This window comes from Lonchura striata, chromosome 8 (genome assembly GCF_046129695.1).
Source record: "Lonchura striata isolate bLonStr1 chromosome 8, bLonStr1.mat, whole genome shotgun sequence".
In the NCBI taxonomy this organism is placed as follows: Eukaryota; Metazoa; Chordata; class Aves; order Passeriformes; family Estrildidae; genus Lonchura; species Lonchura striata.
This window is the reverse complement of record NC_134610.1, coordinates 38418386-38427350: the sequence shown is the minus strand read 5'-3', so window position 1 is coordinate 38427350 and position 8965 is coordinate 38418386. Positions and strand designations below refer to the sequence as shown.

At 46.7% G+C, this 8965-nt stretch overlaps 1 protein-coding gene across 1 annotated transcript in view; it reads left to right on the top strand.

Annotated features, from left to right (window-relative positions):
* Positions 1-707: 707 nt before the first annotated feature.
* Positions 708-8965, top strand: part of COL6A3 (collagen type VI alpha 3 chain) — a 57822-nt gene continuing 49564 nt past the window's right edge. The window contains exon 1 of the mRNA XM_031505329.2: positions 708-1161. The gene's annotated coding sequence lies outside the window, so the exon portion shown is untranslated. The remainder of the gene's footprint in view (positions 1162-8965) is intronic.

Sequence of the window (8965 nt, the reverse complement as noted above, 5' to 3'; positions counted from 1 at the left end):
CAAGAGATAAGAGTTAAATTTTCCATACCAGCATTTATTGCAAAACACAACCCAGTCCAGCCTGAAATGTTCCACTTTGGCTAGTGGTCTGCTGTTGCTCAAGACACAGGAATAAAATTAGCCCCGAATTTATTAGGCTCTGCCTAATGAAAGGTTAAAGTATTCTTTCACTTCACATATATTAAAAAAAATTCTAAAACTGCCCGTTGGGAGCTTGCAGACTGGATTTGCTGCCTTTTAAACTTTTCCTTTTAAACCTATACATCTTTTAAAATAGTTATCCTTATGCTAAGGTGTTAATTTTTATTTATAAGTTATGTATAACATAAAACTAAACCTATATATCTTTTAAAATAGTTATGCTAAGGCGTTAACTTCTATTGATTAGTTTTGTATAACATAAAACCCCCACTTCTGCCTCCCCTATAAAAACCTGCTGTTGCATTTCAGTGGGAAGGTGGCCAGAGAAGAGACTCTCTCCCCGTGTGCTGGTGTTACAACCACTCAGGGAGAGAGGCTGTGCTTTACCCAGCCTCGGGCATCTCGGAGCGGTGCTGCTCCGGAACTTGGTATGGTCCTTGGCACATCCCGACTCCTGCCAGCATCCAGGACCAGCCTTTCCCCACCGAAAGACATGGTTTAATCAGCTTCCTCCAATCCCACAGGGCTTTGTTTTTTTGGTTTTTATCTTTCCTCTTTTTGTTGTTGTTTTTTTAAAAATTTAAATACCTATTTCTCGCCCACAAGGGAGCAGCGCTTTGGACGCGGCAGGGCCAGCGCGGAGAGGGGGAAGCCGCAGAGCGCGGAGGCGTCCCCCGAAGCGGGGCGGACTTGGTGTGATGAGCAGCTCTGACCTCAGCCCCGGCAGCGCCAGCACCAACCATCTGGATCCCATTTGCGACGCCCGGCCCCCGGCACTGCCGAGCCAGCTGCCTCCCCCGGCCTCGCTCAGACCCACGGCAGCCGCCGCGCAGGGACCAGCGTCCCAGCAGTGCCCCCGTCCCGCTGGTGCCCCGCCGTTCCCTCACCCCAGCACCCCACCGAGCACGGCCAGACCGCGCTGGGAAGGCTGAGCAGACCGCTCGCCATGAAGCAAGGGTGAGAGGAGCTTCAGGGCGGAAAATCCTGGAGTAAGCAACTCTTCTGGAGGTTCATTCAGGGGTAAGTGCTGCTTTCCGCGTGGGAGCCCTCAGCCTAAGCTCAGCAGCTGCTAAGGCATGGTTCTTCTCCTTGGCGGGGTGGTAGTATTTGGGGGTTTTTCAGCCATTCCCAGGTTCGCATCACTCTTAGAAAAGCGGAGCGATGCTGCCGGCTTGCTCAGCCCGTGAGCTCCTCCCCGGAGCTCATGCACCACAGGTGTGTGGGAACACTCCTGTCCCCATCGCTGCAGGGGAACTAAACCCATACAAAAGCACAGACCAGTGTATTTCCCCTGCTGCCTCAGGGTGGCTTTTGGATTAGATGCTTCAGAATCACTGCAGAAGCAGTGTGATGAGATGGGAACAGGATGACACGGGAAGCAGTGCCCCAAGGAGGGCATGTGGTGGTTTGGGAAGATGTATCAGCACAAGGAGATGGGGACATCAATGGTACCTTGCAAGGAACGTGCTGAGGGGCTATCTCAGTGCCCCTTTCCTGCTCCCAGGGCTGGGGGTGTTGGATAGCTGCCCTCACACCTTCTGTCGCAAGGGGAAGTAGGATGAACCCAGCAGAGGTGCTCAGCTGTGCTGTTTCAGGTCCTGCTGCCAGACATGTTCCCACTGCTCTGGGGTGGGCCAGCATGTGGCTCCAAGGATAACCCTCATCCTCTTGTGGTCATCTACAGAGAGGGAAATTAGCCAAACAGCAGCTTTTCCCCTAAGGGAAAGGGCTCTCCAGTTGTGTATGGAGCCACCATCCCTCTCCACAGCTCCCGTCTGCTCTTCCTCCTGCCTTCCCCAGCCCTTTCCCCCCACAGCCCCCATTTCCCTCAGCCTCCTGGGACTTGCTGAGGGGTGGCTATGACTAATCTGGAGACACCCTGCCATCATCCCACTGGGCTCAGCAAAGCCCTGCCTTTCCAAGCAGAGCTGGGGCGAGAAATGCTTGTGGCCAAACTGGTTTCCTGACCAAGCAAAAGGGCCAAAACTGGCTGGCATGGGGGTAGCCAAAGCCCCTCTGGTTCCAGTGAGTGCAATGGGAAACTCTCAGCTCATTTCTGGTTGCTGTGATGATTCACGTACATTAGTGGGGGAGGAATCCTTCCTGCGTTTTTCAAAATTCTGGCTTTGCCCCATTTCTTGCTGGTTTAGGGAAAAAAGAATCAGTATTTGTGGTTGGGTAATTACGGTGCTTATGTAGTGATGCTTCTGGGGCAAAATACCCAGTTTAGGAGGTTTGTAGAGAGATGCTTCTGGACTAAGGCTTTTACAGGGAGCTGGAGAATTCCTCCAAGGTCATGTAAGAATGCAGTGGCAGAGGAGAGACTCAGCTCCACATCTCCCTGGCACCATCCCTTCTGACAGCGCTCAGGGAAATATGCTTTTCATGCCCAAACATTCTCTGTCTTTGCAGAGAAGTTGACCATGACCAGGGCTGCGACAGTGTTTAAAACAGGAGTGCAGGGCTGCGTGCTTGCTGCCACCACACCATCGTTCATTCATTCCCTCTCCAGTTTCCAGCACCCTTCCCAGTCCCTTTTCTGGTTTTTCAAACATCTCTATGATTTTCCATTCAAACTCAGTAACTTTCCCTGAGTTCTGGGTGAGCTAAACCAGCCCCTGCTTTATTCCCACATGTCAAGAAGGGGAAAAAAAAAAAAAGTTCCTCTTCTACTTTTGCTACGTGCCTGTCCAGGAACAGGAGGGAACATCTTATTCCTTCCATCAGTACAAGCTGTGGTAACTGCACAGCCTTGCCAGCCTTGGATTGTGTTCCCCACTGGATTTCCAGCAAAGGGGTGAGCCTGGCCTGGGCTGGGCGTGCACGGCGCCGGGTGGCATTGCGTGCCTGCTCCCTGCTGTGAATCACAGCCAGCCTTACCCCTCCACATGCCCATCACTTTTTCCACCTTTTTAAGTGATCTGTGTTCCACATTAAGGAGCTGATTTGTTTGGGTGGAGAGGCTCTGGGAGGCTCCGGTTACTATACATAAAGACTCATTGATCTTTGAGGGAGTTTCCTCTTTTTTTTTTTTTTTTTTTTTTTTTTTTTTTTAGCAAATACTCCCTTTCCTCTTATTAATGACTCTATTTTGGTCTCAGTCTTTGGATGGAGAAAATAACTAGATTTTAAGCCAACGGCATGCTTAGAAGGACAGCAATGAATATGTGATTCATATTAAATTCTAGCACCCAGGGAACTTGCCTGGGTAGAATATAGTAGCACTGTAACTCTATTGCTTTGCTGAACACTGGTTTTCAAAAATCAGAGTGCCAGTGGCTTGCAAAAGCAGGGAGATTTTTTTCCACCCTTTCAGGCTTCTTCTTTTTTTTTTTTTTTAATGTTCAAGTCTGCCTTTGTAGGAATAAATTTTTTCAGGGGCAACCCTCAACCCCACAAGCCTCACCTTCCCAGTAACACTTGGCAGCAACATTTACGCTTCAAAAGAGCTGAGACAAATCTTAATGTCTCCACCTGGAACCATGAACAAATCCAGGATCTGTCCTGTTCAGCTCATCCTGAGTCTCTAGAACTAGCTTTGCTTCTCTGAAGGGCTGTGGATCCAATTGGAATAGGGTTCTGTGATGAAGGGGTGGCCAGGCAGGGGACACTTCTGTCCCTTGGAAAAGGTGACTAAGGTGGTTTTTTTTTTGTTTTTTTTTTTGTTTTTTTTTTTAATGCACGGAAAAAATCATGGCATTCAGCCTCAAAATCATGCTGGGAGTGGCTTTTGGCTATCGTTTTCCCCAGCTCAGGGAAATTTATGGGGGAATTCATCCAGGCAAGCGAGGAGCATGCCTCACCTCCAGAGGGCAATCTGCAGCTCCCTAGCTGCACATCTGGATTTTGGGAGCTGGTTCTCCCAGCTGCTCACTCCACAGCCATGAGTGCAATCGCATCCCACTTCTGGGGATGCAAGTAATTGTTCTGGCTGCCTGGTGTCCACTTCCATGCCACTGGCAGGGCTTACAACTGCTGCCCCCATGGCTGTGTGTACAGCAGAGAACAGCCAAGCCAAGGGAATTTGAGGCTGAGCAGTTTGGTTGGAAACAGGGTGATGATGGACAAGGGAAAATCCCCACAAAGCAAATGCAGGTGAAGGCAGAAGCCTCTTTGTTTTGGCTCTGACATCCCCATGAGATACTTCTGGAGGGGCCTAGCGGATGCTCACAGCATCCTGCACCGCCTGTGGGTTGATGCTTTGCTCTCCTGTCCCCCTTTCAGAAAAGCTGTTGGGACCCAGCTGCAAATGCACCTCTTTTTCCCATGAGAAAAGCATGATCTACCCCACAAGCACCAGGGCATTTAAGGGCTGTAATTGCTTCTCAGGTTTTTAGTCAATATATTTTTTTGGGGATGCTGCATGGCCGGGTAGGAAAACTGGATAGATATCCTGTGATTAGGGGCAGTGAGGCATTCCAGAGGTCCCTGGGCATGGCAGCTGGGAAAGCTGCACAAGGCCAAGCTCAAATCCAGGCCATTTGTCCCCAGAAAATGCCTACCAAGCTTGCCGTGCTCTGCTCCTTCCCAGAGGCTGCTCAGCTTTCCAGCAGGAATGTGTCGCAGGAACGGGGAGATTATGGGAACAAATGTTGTAAATACAATTCCAAAATGGTTTGGGTTGGAAGGGACGTTAAAAACCATTTTGTTCCAACCCCCTTCAACACTTCCAAGGAATGGGGCAGCCACAGCTTCTCTGGGCATTCTGTATGAGGACCTCTCCACCTTCACAGGGAAGAATTTCTTCCCATTATCCCATCCATTCTATTTTAACTACACTCTAGTGAAAAAAAAACCCACCCCAACACACACAAGCAAACAACTGTTTAGAAAGTGAATTTATAACATCTACTCAAACGAAAAAAAAAAATGTAAACCACCAATTTTTATGTGCAGAGAAGTATGCAATATATGCAAAAAATAGCTGCTGGGGAAAATATTTAAGGAAATCACTTCATTGTGTTGGAGGTAGAAATGATTGCTTTTTGAGAGCAGTATTAGGAACAGATGTATTTCTTCTGATGAAATACTGTAATATTAAGAAGTCTGCACACACTATATAAACTCTAGACAGACATAAAACTTTCAGATTATTGAAGGCTACAGGAGTTAATCTTTTAGCACATAAATCATGAAGAAATTGGCTTCCCAGTCTTTGGTGCTAACCTAATTCAGGAAAACTCTTTCCTTTCCTAAAGGAAAGGAATCAGGTTTTTCAGCATATTTTTCCAGCTTGAAATGGATATAGCATAAGCTTCACAAGAGCTTTCATCCCACAGGCCTGAAAAGAACTTTTCACTTAAAAGATGAAATAAATCTACAATTAAATTGCCTTGTTGAAAATACATTATTGAAAACCCAACAATGCCAGAGAATAAAGCTGCAAAACAAATACTTACCATAACCAAGTATTAAAATGATTTCACATCTCTGGTTTTATCATCCATCCCCTGCAAGCTGGTGCCACCTCCAGCTTCTGTGACTGGTGGTAATTTGGGACACAAAGCAAGAACACATTGAGCAACGGAAATTACTTCTTGTGCCTCACTTAGGCAAGCCAAGCAATAAAAATCGCATTATTCATTGTCTTAAACCACTTTTCTCACTGAGCCAGAGACTTCGCCCAGTCAAAACAGAGCTGAGTAAAGTTTTGGGTGAACTCTCCCATCCAAGGAAAGAAAAAATAAATTACCCCACCCACCTAACCCCCACTACATTACCTTTAGACAAAAGGTTGCTGTCCTTGCTGCATCTTCTTCTCAAGGGCCATCTCCTAAAGGAAAATCATCTCCTTGCCCACCCCTTTCTGCAAGCACTGAACTCTTCCTCATTAGCTAATGAGTGCCATGGAGAGGGGGCTATAAGAGAAAATCCTGCTCAGAAGCAGCTCTTCTTAGAGGCTCTTCTTTTCCTTAAGCTGTCAACCTCTAAGAGACATCCATCACCTTTTCCTGCAAGACTTTGCTGCCTTTTTCCTTCTGATGACTATTCCTGGCTCCTATGAGTTTAGGATGGTTTTGTATGATGCTAAAACTCATCTCTTGTTGATGGACAAGTCCCTTTGTTTTTACAGAACTATAAATACCATGGTGGAGGTCACAGAGAAAGCTGGAGATAAATCTGGAGGCCTCCTAAAAGAGAAAATGGGGAATGAGGTGAATAGGCTGCTCAGGGAGTGGTGGAGTCTCCATCCCTGGAGGTGTCCGAGGAACACATGGATGTGGCACTCAGTTCTCTGAGCTGGACTTGGTCTTGGAGGTCTTTTCCAAACTAAAAAATTCTGTGGAAAATCTCAGCTTCCCACTGCTACGGGAGTTCATGGGTGATGCTGTGGGCAGGGGAGATTCCAAGCCTCAGGGAGTTTCACTCTTCCCTTAGGCTACATCTCATGGCTGTAAACAGGCTCTGAGCAGCTGCTTGACATTAAAACCAAAAAAGCCCCCAAATGTTTGCTTCAGTCCTGTCACTTTTTAGCCAGCAATACATCAATTTTCACTGGTTTATCTTGATGCTCTGCTCATCCTCAGCTGTTGTGTCTGAAGAGGGATTGGCTGCCAGCAGCTAATAAACAGGATGATAACATAACTTCCTGCAGTTTGGGAAGGAAATATGAGCAGTTTTACAGCACACATTACTTTAGTGGGCTCTTTTCCTTAGAATGCATTTTATTTCATACTTTTCATTCAGTGCTAGCAGCTTTTTCACTCTGTAGCATCCCACCCTTAAGGGGGCTCCCAAGATTTGTAGATGCTCATGGTTGAAAGAAAAGACAAAAGTGAGAGGGCTTACAAAAGCTTACAAAGCTTTATTAAAAAATGACACACTTGGCATGGAATTTGATGTGTTAGTTGCTGATCTCCCTGATCTCAGGATAAGCATGTGGCAGCGGCTTTTGTTGAAGGACAGAGTGAAAGGAAGAGAGAAAGGGTGATGGATTAAAGAAGGAGAGACTGAAAGGAAGGCAGTGAGATCACCATTCCTGACTCCAGCATTGATCCAGCTGATGGGGTATGCAGGGGCACAGATGCACCTGGGCTTCATGGCTGTACCTTTAACAACTACATTTTCCCCTCCCTGGAGAAAAATTTCTTACTTTCTATGCAAACTAGCTAACATGTGTTTCCTAGAACTTTCTTGAAATGGGTCAAGGGACTCCAGAGGTCTTCCTGCTTCCCATTATCCCTGTGCTGTGCTTATCTCCTCCAGCCAGAATTTGTCCCATAAAGTGCTGCCTTGCCTCTGTGTGGCCTTTTCTCCAGCCACATCTGTTCTTTCCCAGAGTGGGTAACAGCCCACAATCCTTGGTTGTCATCACCAGCCATCCTTTGTTGGGTGCAGAGGCATGAGGATTTATTTGAGACATACACATCTTGAATCAGAGAACCATGGAATATCCTGAGCTGGAAGGAAGCCATAAGGATCATCAAGTCCAACTCCTGACCCTGCATAGGACACCCCAACAATCCCATCCTATGCCTGAGGGCATTGTCCAGCACTTTAGGCTCTTCTGGGCTTCTATACAATCCCAATGGATGCTGCAAGCAGGTCCCACTCAAAAACTTGCAGCTCTTCCATAAATTTCTTCCCAGAGGGAAGACTCTCCCATAGGGTTGGGTGGATGGTTGTCATGAGCTTGGTGCTTTTTGCAGAACTCAGCTCTGGGACCTACAGACCCTTCTGTATTTGTGTACTCAGGGGACAAACCCTCTCCATGCATCCTTTGGGTGAAACTATTTTTTCTGGGAGCAAGATGCCCATCAGGGACACAGTCCATCTGAACAGGTTTGCTCCTGCTGGAGGCACTGGGAGGTTTGGCTTGCACTGGAACAGCCAGCTCACAAAGGTGATGGTTTAGTCTCTTCAGGAATGACAGTGATACCTCTGGGCTGCAGCAGCTGACTCTATAAATTGCAGGGTTACCAATGAAAAGGAAGACTTTGGCATGTCTTGATTAACATTGTGTGCTAACTGCTGTCTCTGGGGGCTTGTTCAATGTATCTACATCTGGTATTATTATTATTATTATTATTATTATTATTATTATTATTATTATCCTAATCAGCATCATTATTAGTAGGGGTAAAGGCAGAGGAGAGCTTTTCCCAGACTCATGCTATAGGACATTCATAAATTCCATCTGGAGCGCAGGAAAGACCAAATGCTGCAAATCTCTTCTACCAAGAAAGACCAGACCCCAGCCCAGCTTTGACACACAGGGAGCCAGAGGAAGTGTCAGGGTCACACAGGATTTCAGGAAGCCAGGTGGAAGTTGTCCCCTCCTTTCCACAGAACTGCCCTCTGATATCCCTGAGGAGTGTCTCTGCAGCAGAAATGGGATTAGCTCCTTATGTCCAGATTTTCCCATATTCCTGACTCTTGGTTCTGTTTCCAGCCATGCCAGCAATAACCATCAGTGTAATTACCACAGTTTTCCTCAAAAATAAGTGTTACTCTTCCCCTTAGCCCTGTTAGACTCTTGTATTTGTTGTAGCTGTCTGGATTGATGGACTTGGCAAGGATAGTAACAAGAAAATTGAATCACCTTTTTTTGCCTTTTATGATGATCTGGTTAACAGTTTGATGTATTGGAGTCACTTTTGGCTGATTTGAGTAATTGATCCCCTTTGGGGAATGAAAGGTATTAAATCACTGTGCCCCCTTTTGGGAGGATATTTTCCCAGTTAAACAGGTCTTGCTGGTTTCTGCTCTGTAGGCTAGGAAATGAAGATTAAATAATAAATTGGTCATCTCTATGACAACAGAAACATGGCCTTCATGGTGGAGACGTTGTTTCAGAAGGCTTGCCAGGTGGATCGCAGATAAG